The sequence below is a fragment of the Equus caballus genome, chromosome 14 (assembly GCF_041296265.1).
Source record: "Equus caballus isolate H_3958 breed thoroughbred chromosome 14, TB-T2T, whole genome shotgun sequence".
NCBI classification, from domain to species: domain Eukaryota; kingdom Metazoa; phylum Chordata; class Mammalia; order Perissodactyla; family Equidae; genus Equus; species Equus caballus.
In genome coordinates this window covers 87,599,891-87,622,250 of record NC_091697.1, presented here as the reverse complement: position 1 = coordinate 87,622,250, position 22,360 = coordinate 87,599,891, and the positions used below count along the sequence as shown (strand labels likewise).

Genomic DNA, 22,360 nt, shown 5'->3' with positions numbered 1-22,360 from the left:
GGGGTCGCGGGGGCGGCCGGACCCGACGCTCGGCTGCGCGGCCAGGTGGGCGACGGCAAAGTTTGGGCTGCTGTGCGCAGAGGAGGGGGCCGCGGGAAAGTTGGCCGCCCGGTTCTGCCCCCGGGGAAGGCGGGGTCGGGCAGGAAGGGTTAAGCCGCGGCCGCTGCCAAAGCCAACTTGTGTGTGGCGCCAGGCGCTGTCCGCCTGTCCTTCAGCGAGCGGCCGGCGTGACTTTTCTCATAGGATGCGGTGGGGGTGGGGGGCTTGGCGGGCTAATTTGGTAGAAGGAAGAGGAACTTGCGGAAAGGCTGGCTCACCTCTGCTCGTGCCGGGAGGTGCCTGCCCGCGCTGTCACCCTCCTGTCTTGTCGCGGAGGCACTCCGCGGGGCGTTCAGGCTTCCTTTCCCCGGCTCCCGCTTATAGCAGTTTTTCAGTCCAAGATTCCTTAAATATCAAGGGTCCGTCACGGTGATATCACAATGTGACGAGGCGAGAGTCAAAGCAGGAGCCTGCAGGATGCCCAGCCAACAGCCACAGCCCTTTGCCGAAAGGAGAGAATAAATCCCATCCTAGTTACAACGATGGCTTTTGTCTGGACTCGAAGTGCCCGTGTCACAATGTAGGGGTGAGATGTCTTACCATTTTGCGGCGTTGAGTATATCGATTCCCCTTGGGGATAGAAAGTACGAAAACTGCTAGGGAGAATTCACCCTAGAGTTAGAGGATTCACTCACTCTCTGGTTATGTTTTCCTGCGAGTGGTTGTTTACTTCAGGTGGATGGTTTGTCACATTCATAGAAGCCAAAGTCTCCTTCTGTTTGGGTGGGTCACTTGCCACCCAAGAGACAGAAACATTGGCCACTATACTATCCCAAACCCCTGCCAGACTTTGCTGTATGTTGTGCTTCGTTCATGGGACTGCGCACTGCTCATTCTGTTTTCCCTGTGCCTGATTCAGAATGCTTCATTCTACTGCCATCTTCTTGTCTGCACCGTTTCATTAGGCTTAATGATGACAACTTTACTTCTGAATTTTCTTTCTCGTTCAGGTTCTATTTGTAATTACTACTAAGGCTCTAAGAATAGTCTGGTAAAGTTACTAAGAGAATTAAGGAAGGTTTGAGCAGAAAGGAATCTTAGAGACCGTCTAGTACGTTAGTGTAAAACGTGTTTAATACAAATTATTAAATCCTTTCAAATGAATATGCCAAGGCTTTTTCTTTGTTCCAGGTAGGCTGCTTGGAGCTTCCATGTTTGTAGGATTTTAAGTGTGAACTTTCATGCAATTAAAAAAAAAAAATCCCCACAAGGCTGAGTCACCCAATTGTTCAAGATTGTTGCTAGCTTATTTGGTGAACCTGTGCCTACAGAATGACAGTACATTCTCGAGTCTTAAAATTGGGGCCTTTTCTCCCCTCTTAGAATATGCTCCTCCAGATGTGAATATTTGAAAGTTGTCACATTCGGAAGGGCAATGGAAAAGTCCCAGAGAGGAGAACAAAAAAGGAGTGCTTCAACTTTCATGTAGGAAATTGGATTTTCAGTCCTTTCTTATCTATGTTCCAGATTTTCACTGTCTGTGCTGGAGACCGTTTGGCAATGCATCATTTTAGTTAATGTGTTAATCACTCCTCGAGAGGCTTATCTCCTGTCCTTTAACAAGACGAATAGAAACTACAACTTCTAAAGTCAACAAGAAATTAGCTCCTAGAAATTTGAGGTACTTTTCAGGTTTAAGAAGGATTGATTATTTATTTCAGAACTTTTGATAGCTGTAGAATTTTCTAGTGTCTTCAAACAGGATATGGTATAGTGAAAAGTATGTTTAACTTTGTACTTAATCCTTTCGAGTACAAAGGATATGTACATTTAATTCTTCTCCTTTAGGTCTCGGTGTTCTGGTGCAGAGTGTTTCATTATCCATAGACTTTATAACTGCAGGATTTATCATGCTTGGTATTGGCTGTTGTTACACATTCTTCCTATTTTAATAAAATCTTCACCACTTACACTTTCTCTTATATCTCTATATATGGAGAGAGGTGTGAGAGCTTAACAAAAAGTTTCAGTAATTCAGGACCACATATCTTTCAATTAAAATCTTGCTACCCTCTGACCTATAAATTTGTAAGGGAGGCACATTTATTTTCTGTTTTGTCGTTCTGACTTTCAGTACTTCATCTGTTCCAGTAGGGCTTTCTGTACTTTCCTTGTTTGCTGTCAGTATGGCTCATTCTTCTTGGGCCTTGCTCTCTGCATGCTGATAATGGGTTCATTTGATGAACATCCTACTGTCCAGGTAACCTACTGCTGTAACCCAATTAATATGCGCTTCCCCAGAAAGGGATTAGAAGGAAGGACCTTAGTGCCAGGAATTCCCATTTGGTTTAGGAGGTACTTTTGGTCTTGCTCTTGGGTGGGACTGCTAACCATTATGCTGAAGACTGAGTATCCAGTCTGGCTTTGGATCTTTGGTGACTTTTTATGGGGAGAGAGATGTGCTAGACCAGTATGCAAGATTAGTTTGGAAGTGACTTTTATGTCCTGTTAGGCAGGTGGAGGTGAAACTATTAGGAAGTAGTGATTTATATATTACCAAAAAACAAAAAAAAAATCCATGGCAACTTTCCAGGTCTTTTGATAGATGTGCTAGATTGGGACAAGTAGTTATTTGATAATTGTCTAGCTTTATTTGTCCTCATTTGCATGCAGGGTTAGGGTATTTCAGAGTAACTTAAATTTATATTAAAGAATGTAGATGCCAGGGCTCATTCTAACCATCTGATTGAGGAGGTCTGAGGTTGGGTCTAGGAATCTCTGACTTCATTTTGAGGATACTAGAAGTGTTCATCAGAAGGGAGCTTTTGAGAAGTTTATTAGGTAAGAAAATTCAGGATTTGGAAGGATATTGATGGAGAAGGACTTCTTTTCGTGCCTGTACACACACACACACACACACACACACACACACGTATATGTTTTCTTCCGTATGCTTTCTAGTTTGTGGTTTGGTATGAACTAAATCTAGAGGGTGGAAAAACATTGATATTTTGAAGTCCCAATACTAAAAAATACTTAAACAGTTTGTCATTTTTTTCATATGAACAAAGCCCCCAGGAATCACTTTAGTACTACAGCCTGGTGCATAATCAGACAAGGGGACTTTGCTGTCTTATAAGACTATTTTTGTTTTTGTTTTCAGACTGGCATCCAGTTGAAAGTATTTCCCAACTTCTAAAATGGGAAGTCTGGGTTGTAAGGCAGTATAAAGTTGTGATTTCATCTTTTTATCTTACAAATAACAGTTGTCCTATAGGTATGCATTTCTGTTTTTTAAAAATTTTTAGCATCATCTGTCAAAAATGTGAGCTTACCACAGTTTGTTTATATATTTCTTTTCTATGATAAACTACCACATTGAGAGAAAACCTTTCAGAAATGGAAGATCATAGCTTTTCTATGTGATGGAATATAAGTTAAATTCTGTTTTTGTCCTTCTGTCTTAAGTTTTTTATGTCAGTTAAATGAAATAGGACTATATAGGAATCGAGCATTAACATCATTCAATAGTCAATGGTTGAGGCTGTAACTGGAAACCAATCTAGTTTTTAAGGAAAGCAGTAGTGGAAAAGTTCTTTGCTTTACATAACAACTTCTAAAAAAGAGTGTCTTGAGACAAGATAGACAACATATTTTAGATACAGTTAAAACCTGTGATTATTATATATCTGTAGATGATCCTTGAGAACTCAGCCTGAAAGATATATAACCAGAGGGCCCAGCCCCGTGGCTGAGTGGTTAAGTTCGTGGGCTCCACTTTGGCGGCTCAGGGTTTTGCTGGTTTGGATCCTGGGCGCGGACATGGCACTGCTGATCAAGCCATGCTGAGGTGGTGTCCCACATGCCACAACTAGAAGGACCCACAGCTAAAATATACAACTATGTACTGGGGGGCTTTGGGGAGAAGAAAGAAAATAACTAAATAAATGCTGTATCATTGTCTGAAATGTTAAAAAAAAAAGATACATAACCAGAAAGATTGGTTATAAGGAAATTATCATATAAAGGGTAAGCCAGGAATGATTTCCTCCTCAGTAATTCAGTCAAACACCATTTTTTAAATGCTCAGTTAAAAGTAGATTTTCTACTAGACACAGTTATAAGAAAATCACAAACCTGTGTCATCAGATAATGCTTACCTCAATCAGAGAAATGAAATGTTTTCGTGTTAATATAAAAATATACAAATATAGAAGCAAAAAGGAATGAAACTTTAGGACAATTTTCTAATTATGAGATAAATGTGCAGAATTGTCTTTATAAACTGTTCATATGACATCTGTCACCAGTAAGTTTACATTTCTAATGATTTAGAGTAATACTCCTGTTAGGAAACATCAGCATTTTGAAGCTTCTCTGTGAAAGCATTAGGAAATTGAGATATGGAGGAGTTTGGCCAGGGTTACTCTAGGTGTTGGATGGAGCTAGATTAGGCCCCTGGTTCTTGGCAGTTGAGATGAGGACTGTGCAGCCATGTTCTGTCAGTTAGTTACCTCGAGTCTGGAAAACCATCGGAGGAGCCTTTCCATAATACTATTTGGAGCAACCAGTGAAAGTCTTTTGTTTGTTTGTTTTAATTTGAATCCCTAGATCTGCACCTCTTCTGATTGTTCACAGGAAACTAGAATTGGGAATGGAGGGAAATTTTGGAGCCCTTGTGGTGGTACAGCTCCTTTTATATCTAGTGGCCGTTGTAGAGGAGGCTGCCCATTGCCCTGGTGTTTCTGTGCAGTAAATATGACAGTAAGAGTTTCTGTGTCTATGGGATGGTCATCAGGATTCCCTTGTAACCTGATTCATTGTTGTAATCCATTTATGATTGTCTTGGCAGCACCTGTTGGACTTTGAATCCAAAGATCTTTAGGGAAAATTGAGACTTAAGACAATTAGTAATGAAGTTGAAAGAAAAGTAGAGATTTAAGGTAGAGGAGGAAGCTGATAGGCAGAGTTTCAAAATGGTCATACCTTGAGCCTTACAAGTCTTTGGCTTAGAAGTGAGCCTCATTTGCAGAGCAGCACACTGTTGTATGAGATTGAAAGATAGAGTTAGGGTTGGAAGGGGAGGTAGATGGGTCTGGTTGGACAAAAGGAATTGAGAGGTCAGAGGATGAATGAGTTAAGACTGGCATTTGGAGGCCCTGGAAGGAGACAGAAAACGTTTGCCACGAGTTTCATCATACTGTGTACTTCTCTCTTTCATAGTCAGAAAATTCATGGTCACTTGTAAGGACTGTTCACTTTCCTGAATGTTTTGGATGTCAAGAAAAAAAATATGAAGAGGACTATACAGCTATTGACCTTGTGGAACCATCGTGGTAGCAATCACTGTTCTTTATGGCCTGGTTTTGCTTCACTTTTCTGTTGATGCTTATAGTTGAACAATGAACGAATTAATTTTTTTAAAATTCCAACCTTAGCATCTAAACTAGGAGGAAACCAGTTCATTCCCCAAATAAAGAAAATTCAAGCTTCCAAGGGAGTTTGAACAAACAATGGAGAATCAAGTTCAACTGTAGAAGACCCTTTGAAGTTCTTTTCCTTTTAGTGTGTATTGCTTAATGAAGGTCCTCTTGGGTATTCCTCTCACATATTTCAAGAATGCAGTCATCAAAACAAAGCTCAAGCCAATTGTCTGGACTTCTGTGGATTGGGGGGTTGGGTGGTCCAAAGTCTTCTCCAGACCCCCCAGTGCTATTAGGGGAAGGCCAAACTGATGATCTGGGATAAAGGGAATTAAAGAAGGCTTCTATGATGCTTCTATGGGGAGAGCTTCATAAGGAGCAGGAGAATGGAAAGTGCAGTGAGAGAACTTATACCTCTGTGGGTTGAGTGTGTTCCTTTCCTTCCTGGATCTCACAGCAAATGATGACCAGGCCTGTGTGGTAGTGTTTCCCACACAGCTGTCTGAGATGGCATTTCGTGTCATGGAGGAACTTTCTGATGGGCAAGGAGGCTTTGGACTATGGTATTTCTCACAGCTGAAACTGTTATTTTATGAGATTTAAAACAGTTGTTGGAATAGTCATCCCCTCAACAGCATTACACCATTTCAAGATTCTCTTGAGAGGAAAATGCATGGAGCTAGTGGGAGTGATTAAGAAGAGCTAAATCTTTAAAAGATCTTTCTTTAAGTTGGTGTTGGTGGTGTGATTTGAAGACAGAAGTAGTGCAAAACTTGTCTAGTTTCTTCTTGTCCCATAATTGTCGAAGGGCCTCAATGGTTAAGTAAGGGAGGGTGCTAGGCCCTTGGGGCTTGGTTGGAGGAACTAGTCTGTCCTAGATTTATGAAGATCATGTTGATGAGTTTGAACTAGTTCCCCCTTGTACTTATTAGCAGTAGTTTCTCTGCTCTTTAAATTAAATGTTAAGTACCTAAACCCTTTGGGCCACTGAAATTGTTCAGTGTCTGAATTGGGTGGCTAGACTAAGAAAACAACTCAGACTGAGCATAGAGTATTGGATCTTAGTAGGAATAAGAAATGCATTGCTCTTTAAAACAGCAGCCTCACTTCTATCTGCATCAATATAGGCTACTGAGAGGCTTGGTGACTTTCCAGTTGGAGGAAGCACACAGAAAAATAATCAAATGTAGAAAGGAGGGTCTGGTCTGACTTAGGGATCAGATAATAAGTATAGTGTGTTGAGTTAGGTAGAAATAAGTACTGGTTCACTAAAGTGTGGCTGGCTTTTTTCGAGTGCAGTTGTTATTGCAGTTCAGTATGTAGTTCTGTTTTAATTACAGTAATTGCCAATTCAGGAAATACTACTGAGATAAAGACCTGAAGAAATCACGCATAGCAGCTTTTCTTGACAGATAATCAAATGACAATGACTATTGGTAAAAAAAAATATGGTTACAGTCCCAGACTTTTGGATAATCATCTCTATTTTTTTTTAATCTGATTTTTTTTTTTTTTTTTTTTGAGGAAGATTAGCCCTGAGCTAACTGCTGCCAATCCTCCTCTTTTTGCTGAGGAAGCCTGGCCCTGAGCTAACATCCATGCCCGTCTTCCTCTACTTTATATGTGGGATGCCTGCCGCAGCATGGCTTGCCAAGCGGTGCCATGTCTGCACCTGGGATCTGAACCGGTGAACCCCAGGCTGCCAAGAAGTAGAACGTGCGCACTTAACCGCTGCGCATCACTGTTTTTTTTTAATGAGTTAAAGTGACCCTCAGTAAGTTGTATATTGATGGCAGAGTTTGCTGTAGAGATTTAAGACCATCATTTACCTTGTGTTTTATCAGTCTGATGAGTCATAAGGAAAAGTATTTCAGAGAATTATCAGAAAAATAGTTCTTTATTCAAATCCTTCTGAGATCAAGCCTAGCAAATTTATTCACCAATCGAGGTATTTTTTAACTCATAAATATTCTGCATGCATTGAAGAGTTCTTATAAATTTCCTTTGCAGATCTCATTCCGTGACATGCATTTGCTGTTAAATAAGTCAGGCATTATGCCTAATGCCATGTTTCATTTTAAATAAGGAATTAATGATAGGTTAAGATTCTTTTGAAACTATATCCAGGTAGTTGATGGAATTAAAAACAAACTTTTTAACTTTAGATCATGCGAAGATATTTGCAGCTATGTAGATTTGCCCGAGAGATTAATAAGCATAAATGTTTAGGCATCATTGACAATTTCAATTACTTTTTATAGCTAAATCTTTCTAATAGATGCCCTAAGGATTGTCAAGGACTGTGGGACCTATGTTATGAGGAAATTAAAAAAATAAATAAAACTATAAGATAAAGATTATAAATTTGATTGAAGGACAAATTTGATATAAACGTTAGGGTAAGTAATTTATCCTAGAAAAGGGAAAGAAAATTGAATATTAAACTAAAATAATTTTATTTTTCCCTCACAAGGATGTTGGCTAACTTTTAAGTGAATAAAATGGCATATCTTGATGTGATTTCTCATCATTGTCGTAATGGTAAATATAAGGATAAAGGAACCAAATACTCTAAGTATTCTGTACTGTTTGTCTCTATTCTTTAGTCCATGGAATATCATGTTGCACTTGTTAACTTGATGCTTTTTAGGTGTGCTTTGGCCAGAATTTTAACTAAAGCATTTCATTTTTGGAATCGACAGTGTTTCTGAATGCTCATTGTTCAGTAGAACTAGATGGTTATTATTAGAATTTTGTACATTATTGTAAATTTTATATTTTCTCTTGGTTCTATATTAATTCCATTGTGGATAGCAACTAGAGAAAATAAATACAGAAGTGTGTGTGTGTGTATATACATATATAAATAATATGTTGTACAAAAAAGTTTTTAGAAGATGAATGCTTTTGGCTTTATTTTATTGAAACCAGATAATACTGGGGTTCAAATCTACTTGATTATTTTCTTCTTTCTTTTGGTTATTTCTCCTTTTTTTGTTTGTTTTAAATTTCTTCCTTTTTACGTGCTAATAGCTTTTCTTCATCTCATATTTTTATCACCCAGGCTAAAAATATAACAAACCAAAATTAGTTTTCCATGTCTCCTTTGCTTCATTCTTCTCTTGGGGAGTTAGGAGGGAGGGCCAGAGAAGAAGCGTAGAGTGACTTTTTGTGTTTGTGTGTGAGGAAGATTGGCCCTAGCTAACATCCGTTGCCAAGCTTCCTCTTTTTGCTTGAGGAAGATTATGGTTGAGCTAACAACTGTGCCAGTCTTCCTCTGTTTTATGTGGGATGCCACCACAGCACAATTTGAGGAGCAGTGCTCTGTCTGCGCCTGGGATCCAAACCCACGAACCCTGGGCTGCCAAGGCAGAGCATGCAAACTTAACCACTGCGCCACTGGGCCTGTCCCTAGAGTGACTATTTTAATATGGATTCTTCTGGCATACCGTTTTAAACTGCCTCAATTAACAAGTATTTTTTAATTTGTTTTTGACACATCCTCTTTTTTAAAAGGTGATAGTTTTTAAAAAGATACCCCCTCAAATAAATACACTGAAATATACCTTCATTGTATCATTGTATGCTAACTTGTTTCAAGCTTTGTTCTTAAAGCTGGAGTACAAATAGGAATGCAGCATGGTCTCTGCCCTTGAGGAGTTTATATTCCAGAATTAATTTCAAAAGGTTTTTTATTTTTTGAACTTTTCATATTCATTCATTTCCTTTTTTTTTTTTTAAAGATTGGCACCTGAGCTAACAACTGTTGCCAGTCTTCTCTTTTTCTTCTTCTCCCCAAAGCCCCCCAGTACATAGTTGTGTATTCTAGTTGTGAGTGCCTCTGCTTGTGCTATGTGGGACGCTGCCTCAGCATGACCTGATGAGTGGTGCCATGTTTGCGCACAGCATCCGAAATGGCGAAACCCTGAGCCGCGGAAGCGGAGCACGGGAACTTAACCACTTAACCACTCCGCCACAGGGCTGGCTCCCTGAAAGGTTTATTGAAGTCGCAAATTAGTACACTCTCTTTGAAAACTGTCAGTCTTGGAGAAGCACAGGTCCCGTCCCACACTGCTTTCCTTAGATACATTTGGTTTTGTACTTTTATTTTTTTCATTTTGGAGCTCTCTCCATGAATCTACCTCATTTTGTAAGACTACTGCATAGTGTAGCGTCGTAGTGAAGAGCAGTTCAGACTACTGCATTCAAATCCTGGCTCCTCATTCACTAGCTCTGTGATTCGTATTTAAGGTTATTACCAGCATGTTTTAATATCTTTAGTTAACAAACTAAAATGTATACAGAAACTCAAAATCTTTTCTGATGTTAGCTGAGATCTAATATACGTGGTGGTTTGGGCATATTCCAGCCATAATGAGATTTTGAAAATTGGGGAACAAATAGCATGTCTTGCGTCTTGTTTCTTAAAGGCTTGGGGCCAGTATAAGAGGATTCTTTGCATTTCATATTTATTAACAATTATTATGCATTTGTAACAGTTTCAGGGAAGTGTTGCCTAAGAGCAGAAGAACTATTCATTTCTACATCCAAATTAATTCTGGCTTAGATATGTTTTTCTGGTTCCTTCAAGCAAATGTAATATGTAACACCTCATTATTCATACAAGTAGGGCTTGTTTCAGTCTTAGATCAGGTATTGAATATATTTTGTCCGTTAGGTAGGGTTGAAATAGTTAGGAATTTAAGACCCAAAGGGGTGGTGTTAACATGAAGGTATAGAATAAGGGTACTTCATTAACTGGTAACAAGGCCTGTATTTCATAGGCATCAGGACTGCTAACAAACATGTCTATAATATAACGTGTTTACATTCTTACCTATTTTGTTATGTTTCTTCACAGGAAGCTTAATAAGAACCTAGTTTTACTAGTGAATTTGTATTTCTGCTAGTGACTGTGACACCCTGATTTTATTATTGTTATTTTTGCAGAATGAATGTAGCTTGGCAGCAGCTTTTGGCTCTGAGACTCTATTATGAATTATGGCAATTTACTTCTCTACCTCCCCCCTTCCAGGAGTCTCTGGATCTGGGTTTTTTCTTTTTCCCCTCACAAAGGTAATATTTTGAACTTCTGAAACATATAAGGTAGTGATTTTGACCAGACAGCAAGGTGAAGGATGTAAGGAATAATCCTGTCAAGTGCCTATGTGGGTGGATTGCATGGGAACAGAGTAGAGGCATTCCTTACCTTGGGCCACAGTTTCTCCTGGGAAATCTTAGGGTTGAGAAGATAGCGTTTTCCCACCAGAACAAGTTACTGGAGTCCACATTTCTCCCCAGGGATGCCCAAAGAAGCGTAAATGGCATGTTATGAAAGTGATATTGAACGTCTTAATCTCAGATTCGTGTGCTCCATGCACAGCAAGCCAAACACTGAGACACTGGTGCTTGGAGATGGAGAAAGGCCCCATTTGAGTTGGCCAAGATGAGAAGGTGGGAGCTTGGGTTCACTCAAATCCACCTTCCCCAGAGCAAAAAGCAGGGGGATTTTATAGAGCTGAGGGGCTTGGCAGGAGGAGCTTTGGAGAAACAAAGGGGTTACTCGAAGAGGAGGTCACTCCCGATAAGCCCATGGGCAGGCTGCTGGGGGCCAGCTCTCCGGTGATCACAACCTACCCCAAGGCATTCTCTTTCTTCTGCACAGCAAACTTACAAATCCTCAAGACCCTCGTCACCTCTCAAGTTAAAACCAGAGAACAGCATATTGATGAGATTCATCTGTGTTGGGAACAAAGCCAAAAGGCAGTCACGTTCTTATTGAATATCTACAGTAACCCTCAGGTACCTGGCTTCAAAAGCAGAGGCACCACTTGTTTAGGATTCCATTTTCTAAATGGTTAAAACCACATTTTGAGTTCTATATAAAGAATCTATATGCTGGTTCATCCAGGGACCATCAGTTACATCCAACAGATAAAAACACAATTCTCTTGTATTTGATTGCTACTTGAGTTGGCACCTAACATAGTGTCCCGCACATATTTGATACTCAGTAAATGTTGTCCGAGAGAAATATTGCTTCAGACAACTCCAAAACAAAACTTTTAAGTAACGGTTTTGTTTTCTTTGTACTCTTTTAATTGAGAGTTTTTTCTTCTTTTTTTCCCACTGAAAGTTGAATTTTAGTGCTCTTTTCCTTTTTCTGTAAATTTCTCTATAGCAAATAGAGTAATTCCAAATCACTGTTTTGGAATATTCTTATCAGTGTCATTCAGCTTCCCTTTCCACTGAACTGTATTTTGAGCACTTGCAGTGTTTTAGAGCCTGTGCTTTATGCAGGGAAGAAAGTGCTAAATAAGACATAGTCTCAGTGTTTGAGGGGAAGGAAGATGATGCTTAGGGTGAGGGAGTCTCTGACTCTGAAGCATTTTCAAAATCAGAATTGAAAAGTGATCCAAAATTTCCTCCTTCCTTCTTTGATCTTCTGTGCTTCTGTCATAGCCAAAGAGCTGCTATGCATTTGAGGCCAAAGTGATATGGTTGAATCAGTTTCTCTTCCCCCTGGCTTTCTGGCTGACCTGCTGTTGGGGTACTTTACCCTTCATTAGGAAGCCACAAAAACAACTCCCAAGGTGGTTCAATTCAACTTTTGCAAAGGAATTTCCTGATATCCCAGAATTGGTAAGAAGGCATGAATTCGTCATGCGGAAACATTCGTGTGGACTTATGGGAAGAGGAAAGGAGGTGCAGCTACCTTGTGGCTGTCACTTAGGCAAAGCCATTGAGAGGGAGGGCTCTCTGTTAGTTGACACGACAGAGTAACTAATGGTATGAGTTAGTTATAGTATGAGCTGAGATACGAAAGTATGAATTTTAGACCTGACACTAACCAGTAGGAAAAAAAGTGGATGTTTCTGTCCTGATGCTAGTCAAAGGATAAAAATTAAATGACATTTTGAGAAGAACAAAACCTAAACAATTTCTTAGTGGCCACATAACATAAATTATGGTGTGTGAAACATGAAGGCATTTATTCAACTTCTGCTTCCTCCTTAAAATATCTCCATTTTTTCCCTCTTACTCCGTATGTTTATGGAGTGCTTATATGGAAACAAAGTATGGCCAGTGTATTAGTCAGCTCGGGCTGCCATGACAAAATACCACAGACTGGGTGGCTTAAACAACAGAAATTTTATTTCCTTACAATTAGAGTCCAAGATCAAGGTGCACATGGTTGGTTTCTGGTGAGAGCATCCTTCCTCGTATGCGATGGCTGCCTTCTTGCTATGTGCTCACGTAGCCTTTCTTCTGTGCACACAGAGAGTGACCGCTGGTGTCTCTTCCTCTTCTTATAAGAACACCAGTTCTGTCAGCCCCACCCTTATGACCTCTTTTAACCGTAATTATCTCCTTAAAGGCCTGTCATCAAATATAGTCACATTGAGGGTTAGCACTTCAACATATGGATTTTGGGGAGACACGATTCAGTCCATAACAGATAGCCTTCCTTTTTGACAGTTTGTTTACCTCAGCCAAGGAAGGTTGTGTTTTTCCATAGGAACAAATTATTGGAGTGTACATTCCTCTTGCCTGAGAATGCTCAAAGGAGCATACATGGTTAAGTTCAAGTATTTTTTTCTGGACCCAGGAATCCAGGATGATCCCAAACCCGTGTGCTTTCCTGCCCTGCTATAGAATGATCCAGACATTCTATGTTTGTTTTTCTTACTTTATGTATTTGCTCTATATGCTTTTTCAAACAGTATACTGAGACTTCCGTGCTTGAATCAAGATGTCTGGAGAGTTTGGGGATTTTTTCTTTATCTTTGAAGGCAGAGTTATGCTTCTCAAACCTTTTGGTCTCAGGACCCCTTTTATACTCTTAAAAATTATTGGGGACCCCTAAGAGCTTTTGTTTATGTGAGTTATATCTCTAGATATTTACTGTGTTAGAAATTAACACTGAAAAGTTTTTAAAAATGTTTTAAACAACAACAAAAAACTTTTACATGTTAACATAAATAACATTTTTAAGGAAAATTGCTATTTTCCAAAACAAAAAAATAAGTGAGAGGCATTGTTTTACATTGTTGCAAATCTCTTTAAAGTCTGGCTATTAAGAAGACAACTGGATTTTCAGGTTTGCTTCTGCGTTCAGTCTGTTATTCACACGTCCTGTAGCCTATGGAAAACTCTGCTGTACACTCATGAGAGAGAGGGAGTGAAAATGGCAAATAATATCTTGTTACGAGAATAGTTTTCACCTTGAAGACCTACTGAAAGATTATCTAGGATTTCCAGGCATACTCATACCACATCTTGAGGACTGTTATTCTAAATATTAAGCCTGCATTTTACAGGGACTGGAGAGCAATACCTTAGCAGTCCACAGCAGGTAGAAAGTGGAACTGTTGGAATTAGGCAGCAAGTTTCTTAAGATAGATCTAGGTCACAGGAGAAGGAAATGTTCTAGCCAGGCATATCTGACAATCCACACATCAGATGCCTTGCTTATTTGCGGATTCTACAGTCATTTATTTCAGCCCTGGATCATTGTAAACTAGGGAGGACACAGCTTTTTAAAACACTCATTGCCTTTAAAAAAATAATTGATTATTACCTATTTTCTGTTTATACCTGAAAGGTTTTCTCCAAGCTGCCCCTCTTTTCCAATACCGTCTCCCTCCAACATACGCATAATATGGATACATCATTTATCTTCTCAGCCCTGTAGTGGTAGTGATTTCATAGACTTTTCTTAGTTTCAATGAATTAAAGGCCTACATGGTTAAGTTCAATTATTTTATTTTTCTACTTGTCCTGATCTATGGAGTGCAGAATGATACAAATCCCTTTGTCCCATTCCTGCCCAGTCATAGAATGGTCTAGACCTTTAACTAGAATCAACTTTCTTTTTTCTCTGGGCTCTTAGGGGCCATGAAGACTAGGATTGATCTACTTAAACTCTTCCTTGGAGCTGGCCCGGTGGCGTGGTGGTTAAGTTCATGCCGTCTGCTTTAGCTGCTTGGGGTTCCCTGGTTTGGAACCCAGGCATGGACCTATGCACTGCTTATCAAGCCGTGCTGTGGCAGACATCCCACATAAAAAATAGAGGAAGATGGGCACGGATGTTAGCTTAGGGCTAATCTTCCTCAAGAAAACAAAAACAGAAAACAAAAAACTGTCTTCCTTTCCCCTATCCTCAAAATAAGACATATGGTTTGTGATCAAATGTAAACATGTGCACCTTGGCATGTATGTGTAAGTTCAGCCAACTGTACTAGCATTCTATAAGAGTAGGTGATATACCCACCCATCCAGAGTACATTGAAGTATTTATTATTATAGAGAATTAGTCCTTCTCTCTTGGTGTTTATAGTAAGTGTCAGGAATACTTTTAAACAGGAGACATTTTATGCTTCCTTTGTATGAGTGGACAAAAAGTAATTGTGGAACAAAGGGCTGGAGTCTAGCATGTGAATGTGCATTAATTGTTCAAGTGAATAAACCTCTCAAATTGGCCTTCTATAATTAAAATCAGAGTACTTAAGTGTTGCATATTCATGATTCTTGGTGTTACACTTTTTAAAGTTAAAGTCAAAGCAAAATGAAAAAAGTTTACGGTGTATCTCTTCCTCTTATCTCCAGTCCTAGGCAAACACTGATCTGCTTTCTGTCGCTATAGATTAGTTTATATTTTCTAGAATTTTATATAGATGGAATTATATAGATTTTTAATAAGTGGAATCATACGCTATGTTTTTTGGCCTGGCTTCTTTCACTCAGCGTAATAATTTTATTTTGATACTCATCTATGTAATATTAGTCCCTTTTTTTGCTTTTTAAAAAATTGCTGGGTAGTATTCCATTGTATGGATATACTGTAATTTGTTTATCCATTTACCTCTTAATGGACATTTGTTTCCAGTTTTGGATTATTATGAATAAAGCTGCTGCGAACATTGAAGTACAAGTCTTTGTGTAGACTTTATTTTCTCTTGGCTAGATACCTAGGAGTTGATTGGTTGGGTCATCTGCTAGCTGTTTGTTTCAACTTTTTAAGACAATGCCGTTTTCCAAACTGGTTTTACCATTTTGCATTTCCATTGGCAATGTATGAGAGTGCTTATTTTCCACATCCTCCCCAAGATGTGACATCATTAATCTTTTTAATTTTAGCCAATCCAATGGGTGTTTAGTGGTATCTCACTGTGGTTTTAATTTCATTTCCCTGATGACTATTGATTTGGAGCATCTTTTCATGTGTTTTTTGGCCATTAGTTCATCTTTTTTTATGAAATGGTTGTTCAAACCTTTTGCCCATTTATTGAGTTCTGAAGAGTTTTTTTAATGTATTCTGGATACACGTTTACACAAAGATGTAAATATATTTGCGTAATACATAATATGTGTATTATATATTGCACATATATATAAGTAGTTCCATGTATAAAAACACTAAAGATATTGCTCTATCATCTTCTGGCCTCCGTAGTTTTCTGTTAAGAAATCTATTGGAAATTTGAATTGTGGGTACCCTATATGTAATATGTCATCTTCTTTCTAGCTGTTTTTCAGTTTTTCTTTACTTTTGGTTTTTAGCATTTTGATTATTTGTATCTTGGTTATCTTTGGGGTTATTCTTTTTTAGGTTCATTGAACTTCTTGAATCTGACTTTATGTCTTTCACCATATTTCCCAAGTTGTGGACCGTTGTTTCTTCAGATAATTTTTCTGCCCAATGTTTTTTTCCTGTCATTCTAGGACTCCAATTACGTATATGTTAGTCCTTTTGATATTGTCCTACAGGTCCCTGAGGCACTATTCATCTTTTTCTAAATCTTTCTTTTGTTCTTCAAATTGAATAATTTGTTTATCTTTAAGAAATGTTTACTGTCTGATATGTGAATCATGATCAAAATTGATCTTCGGTTGAGCTTGTAAATCCCCCGAAAAATAGCTGGAGTAAACAGCTGCAGTGAAGCTTGGTTCAATGAATGAATCTAAACTGAAACTTAAAAAAAAAATCCCACGCAATATGATTTGCTGTAAACTTTAAGTTGTTAATTGAAATGCATTTTTAAGCAAATTGGTTAAATTCTGGGGTGTGAGTGTGGGCTGTCATTTCCTGTTAGTACTCTTATCAGCCAGAACATGAGTTCTGTGTCCCGACAAGTAGCTGTGCAGTTACTTTTTCCCAGTGGTGACCCTTTGTTGAGACTAGGCTTTGTGAGAAGCTGGGAAAGTAATAAAATGTGGTAGAAATGTTTGCATCAAAAAACAGATTTTAAAAATTAGTAAGTAAAGTTTTATCGCTTAGCCAGAAAACTCCTATATTAGTAATTATACAGATTCTTTCATCCCAAGTATCACATTTTATTGTAGCAGGGTTCAGCTAGTACTACAGGAAGAAGAGGAGACAGCAGATATATTTTCTCAAAAAATCAGCTATAGTACAACATGAGAAGTTTCTCAAAAAATACAACTTTCAGGGGCTGGCCCCGTGGCCGAGTGGTTAAGTTCGTGCGCTCCGCTGCAGGCGGCCCAGTGTTTCGTTGGTTCGAATCCTGGGCGCGGACATGGCACTGCTCATCAGACCGCGCTGAGGCAGCGTCCCACATGCCACAACTAGAAGGACCCACAACGAAGAATATACAACTATGTACCGGGGGTCTTTGGGGAGAAAAAGGAAAAATAAAATCTTTAAAAAAAAAAAAAACAACTTTCAGTCATATCTGGTCTGTTTTGTCTGAGTTCAGGATGGAACTATGTTGCTGAGTGCTTGAAGTGTCAGCTTGTCTGTTCCCTGAAATGATTTTTATTCTTCTAGTTTGGTCTTAAAGTCTTGAGAATTCATTTTATTATAAAATGTAAAAAGTCATTTTAAAAAATATAGATCTCTTTGCTGTTTTTAAGGGAAAAAGGATATCTAGAGTAGATATCCAGTTATCTAGAATAGAATAACTTGTAGCATCTTGTAGACTTGGTTTTTCAGTTGATGAGTAGACCATGTTAGGAAGTTCTGTTATCTGAAAAGGAGTCAATTTTTAAAAAAAAAACAATTGTCTACTACAGTGCAAGAACAAGTGACTTCTCTGAGGTTGCTTAACATTTCCTGTAAGTCTGAGAAAGTGGTTGTTTTCAAAATAACTGAGCTAAATTTTGGTAGAACTAAACTTAGCTGAGCAGTTCTGTGGGTTAAACTCACTCACCATTTCACTTCCATCTTCCTGTAGAGAAGTTAAAATTTAAAAATTAAAAAAAAGAAATCTCCCTGGTTCCAGTCGGTTTTACTAACCAGCTGTATAACTTTAGACAAAAGTTAATTGTTTTACCTGTAAAGCATAATAGGTTTAGAGGGTCTCTAAGAAAGCTTCTAGTTTTCTAAAATAGCAAAAAAGTTTCAATAAACTGTGTTGTATTTGGATAATTTTATAATCTTAATGAGAGAGGGGGAAAGCCCATAATGGAATAATACAGTGAATGTAATTGGACAACATCTGGCAGCGCTTTTTGAATACCTACGAAGTGCCTGGTGAAGAGAGTTGTGCAAACCACAGCGTCAGTATCTGACACATGGTGGTAGTTGTGTTCAGCCCTGAGGCTGTGCTAAACCTCTGTGCAGCTCTTCAGCTCTCATGCAGAGGTGGCTCTGCGACCACCCCAGCCCAGCTCCTGAGGCTGTGAAGACATGAAACATTTCCCTGGCTCGAGGGACATGGTTTGACACGCCTGGGCTATTTTAAGTCACGTCACATGGTGTTGAAGGGTTTAACTGCTACAGTCAGAAAAATGTGGGCTGGGAACTTGGCTGTGCCACTTACTAGCAAGTTCTTTAACCTCTCTGACTCTCATTTCTTCATTTATAAAATGTCGTGGGGATTAAATTAAACTGGATGACACATGTAAAATTAATTAATACAGAAAGCTAATTATTGACCACTTACTATGTGCTAGGCTCTGTTCCAAATGTTTTACAGGTGTCTTGTTTAATTCTCACAACTCAATGAGATAGGTACTATTATGATCTCCATTTTACAAATGAGCAAACTGAGCTTGAAAGATGAAATAACTTGCTCAAGTTTACACAGGAAGTGGCCAGAGCAGTCTTGTTCCAGAGACATTCTTAACTATTTTGCTGTGCTGAGCCCGTTATTAGCACATGTTAAAGCCCTCAGAGAATGTTGATTTTTTATCATCATCATTACTGATGGTAATGTTAAAATGGTTGTGGTGGTGATGAACTTGGTTTTACTACTTTCAGTGTTTAACCTTGTCCTCTTCTAGGATCCCAGGTAAAGCATTCTCACATCCATTGATGAGAGAGTGAGAAACTATAAAGTCATGTACATCAAGGCCTTTGGGCTTTGGAAGAAAAGCCCATAGCTGCACTCAGGAGTTTTTGTATGAAGAATGCAAAGTGTTCTGAATACCAAGTGTTCTGTTCTCTCCTTATGTGTCTGAGTTGAAGTCTAAAATAACCATGGCGCCTTGCATGTGTTCCCATTTCAAAGATGCCACAGATCGTAGAACTAGCATGTACAGAATAATCTCAGTTTTGTCTTAGGGGATAAATTAGTCTGTAAGAATAGTACACCAAAATATTAAGAGTATACTATGTGGATGATGGATAAATTAATCATCTATTACTGCCTAGTAAATCACAAAATTTAATGGCTTAAAGCAACCACGATTTTATTTGCTTATGATTTTGTAGGTCAGCAGTTTATAGTGGGGTCAGCTGGATCTTTCTTCCACTGATCTTGCCTGAGGTCACTTGTAGCAGCCATCATCTGGAAGTTTAATTCGAAAGATTTAAGACAGCATCACTCGCATATCTGGCATTTGGTACCGGCTGTTGGCTGGGCTTGTTTTGTCTTCCCATGTGGTTCCTCATCCACAAGGAGGCTAGTTCAGATTTCTTCTCATGGGGCTCTCAGGTCAGCAAAAGACAAATAGTGAAAGCTATGAGGCCTCTTAAAGCCTAGGATTGGAAATTTTACGTTGTCGCTTCTGCTGCATTCCATTGATTAAAGCAAGTTACAAGGCCAACAAGGATTCAAGGGGTGGTGATTTAGACTCCACCTCTTAATAGGAAGTCCTGTGGAGATTAATAGCAAATTCTATCCTGGTATCATCTAGGTTTCTTGATTTCACTGTCCAGTGCCATTTCTAAGACACTCCAACAATGTTAATTTTTTATTAATTTATTAACTTTAGATCTTGACAGATTAAAACATGATCTGTACATGTGGAGGGGATTTTCCTATTTTTAGATATAAAAAGTAGAAGATATAAATAATAGAAACACCAACATACTCATTACTCCGCCTCCCAGAAATAACTACTGTTAACATTTTTATTTATAGTGTATCCAACTCGATGAATATTTATTTATTTAAAATTCTATAACCTGACTCTTAATACTATATTTTGAACGCCTTTCTATGTTTAAAATAGATGTAAATAATTTTCATATCTGCATAATATTTTATTGGGTATGAAAATACCTATCCCATGTTGTTACACATTTAGGTTGTTTCCTTTTTCTTGCTATGTAAGCAACACTGCTATAAACATTCTTATACATGTGTCTCTGTGCAGTTACTCTTAGGATAAATTCCTCTTGTGGATTTACTTGGTCAAAGAACATTTTTTAGGCTTTTGATGTGTATTGATAAGACATGATTTAAAAAATTCTCTGTTTTAAACTCATCAATAAGTATAACTTTGCAGAGCTAGGTTCTTAGGTGTTAACAGTAAAATTGTTCTTCAGACCTTCACAAGTAAATGTACACATTATGGTTTATGTTTGGGGGAACTTAGATATCTGCTCTTGACTGTCAGGATGAGGTCTTAGATGTGAGCCTTAGACCTAACTAGGTTTTAAAAAATATTCATTATGTTTGAGATTGTTTTAAAGGGAAATTGATGTAAGTCATACAAAAAGAAAAATAAAGAACTCTGACCAGTGGACCCATATGCAAAAGAAAAGTTTTAGTCAATAAGATGATATTGGCAACTTAGGTTACACATTTCTTCTTGTATATAATATGTGCTGCCCGTGATGCGTCTGTAATTTCCAGATCCTTTTTTGTTTTCACGTGGTTTGAGAACCATAGATACTTTGAAGCCTGGGTGCAAAAACCCTTCTAGGACTCCCCTCCTCCAATCTTTTTGCTTTTCTTGCTAATACTTAATTTGGTAGCAGTGTTATTTGGAGAACTCAGTTTTGTAAGATCTTTCTGATGCATAACTCAATTTACATAGGAACAGTTTTCTTTTTGTATTTTTTTCATTTAATGTAATACTTGATTATTATGTAACTACAATTATAATTTTAACTAGCATAAACTGATTTGAGAACAGACAACTAATTCTTGGTAAGGATACAGAAGCTTTGGTGGGGGCATAAGTGCTTGAGCTTTCAGAGAGTAACCTTTTAGCTGTAGACATTCAGTGGGCACTTGGCGTCAGAAAATGTCTTACAGAGGGAAGGAAGAACACTGGTTAATTTGGAGGCTTGGTAAGTGGACTTAGGTTAAAAAAACATCTATCTTGTTTGTTGAGGTAGAAAATTTCCTTCCTTTACTGAAGGAAATGACTCCTCCCTAACTTTTTTATTCTTGTTTTACGATTAAGTTTTATATTAGACTACAGGTGTTTATTTGTCCTTCTCTTTGATCTTTAACGTTAAATTCTGTATCTGAAGCATCTCACAGCAGGATTCTTTATGTGCTGTAGTTCTTGTTTCTGTTTGATTCTCTAGTAGAGCACCTCCTTTTCATAGTAAATGTTCTCCTTGATAGGAATTTAAAATAACGTGCTTCCTAGCTGCAACATTAAACTAGCAAGTCATTCATCTTCTTTGCATCTTTGCTCCAGCACTGAAGTGTTGATTCTTGCTCATAGGACTACAAAACTGCACAGAAAATAGCAGCTGTGATTAGACATAGTAAATATAATGCAGTGTAGAATTTGAAGACGGTGGAAAATTTATTGACTGAATGTTTTAGTTTGGTAAAGTAAAATCGTTGTCTGTGTAATTCTGCCCTTTAGGTTATTTCACCCAAAAAATGTTGAGCATTATATAGATTTAAATAGCCTTCTTAGAAATTGTAGCTGGCATTAGACATCTGAGTTTTATTATGTAAATACACTTAATAGCAAATGAGTGTGACCTTTAGATACACTTAATCCCTAGGGATATTTTGGGAAGAGTTGCAGCATCTTTATGGTCAAGGCAGATATTTGACACATGTCTTAGAAATCAGATTTTTAAAAACCTAAAACCTGTGTATTAAAATCTCTGTGAAACAGATAGAATTATCTAAAGTTATCCGGTTCCACACTGGCTGAAGTCCTCCGTGGACATTGCTGTTGCTGATCCTAAAAGACATCAAGAGGCCAGAGTGTTGCTGACATTATCATTTGGTATTTATGGCAGAGCAGGCAAAATGAGGTTTCTGGAGGTTTTCTTATTTTAGGAATTTATCTACTAATATGTGCTGCGAGCAACATGTAAGCATCATCTTTTATGGTAAAAGGTGTGAGGGAGGTAATTGTAGTGATGGTTATATGTGGCACCTCATAATTTGCAAAGTGTTGTGACCCACTTATCTAATTTGACCCCTATGATCATCTATGTGGACAGGGCAGTTACTAAGCCCATTTTACCAATGAGAACACTGAGGTTCCAACACACACTAAGTGGCAGAGCCAGAACTAGACTCCCCAGGTTTCTCTTCACTGTACTTTATGTCTCCTAAACCATAGTTGACTTAAATTATATACTGGCTTTGAAGAAAGAAGATGAAATGTAGTAATAAATCTGAACAATCAGTGTCCAGTAGAAATGAAATGCAGTGGCTCAGAGCCCGTAATCACCAAAGTACTGCTAAGTCCTGATTTGAGACCCAGTCCCACAGCAGGTGTTA

The 22,360-nt window shown here is 38.3% G+C and overlaps 2 protein-coding genes across 19 annotated transcripts in view; one reads left to right on the top strand and one right to left on the bottom strand.

The window, feature by feature from the left end:
* Nucleotides 1-419, bottom strand: part of ERAP1 (endoplasmic reticulum aminopeptidase 1) — a 144,529-nt gene extending 144,110 nt beyond the window's left edge. Inside the window, exon 1 of the mRNA XM_070232792.1 lies at nt 318-419. The gene's annotated coding sequence lies outside the window, so the exon portion shown is untranslated. The remainder of the gene's footprint in view (nt 1-317) is intronic.
* Nucleotides 1-22,360, top strand: part of LNPEP (leucyl and cystinyl aminopeptidase) — a 107,411-nt gene that overhangs the window by 1,998 nt on the left and 83,053 nt on the right. For 4 of the 18 annotated variants that reach the window (XR_011425167.1, XR_002799782.2, XR_002799781.2 and 1 more), the window contains exon 1: nt 474-625. The exons of 9 other annotated variants lie outside the window; for them this stretch is intronic. The gene's annotated coding sequence lies outside the window, so the exon portion shown is untranslated. Of the gene's footprint in view, nt 1-470; nt 626-22,360 lie in introns of those variants that run through there. 5 more of the 18 variants (XR_011425168.1, XM_070233258.1, XM_005599528.4 and 2 more) reach the window with 4 other exon arrangements.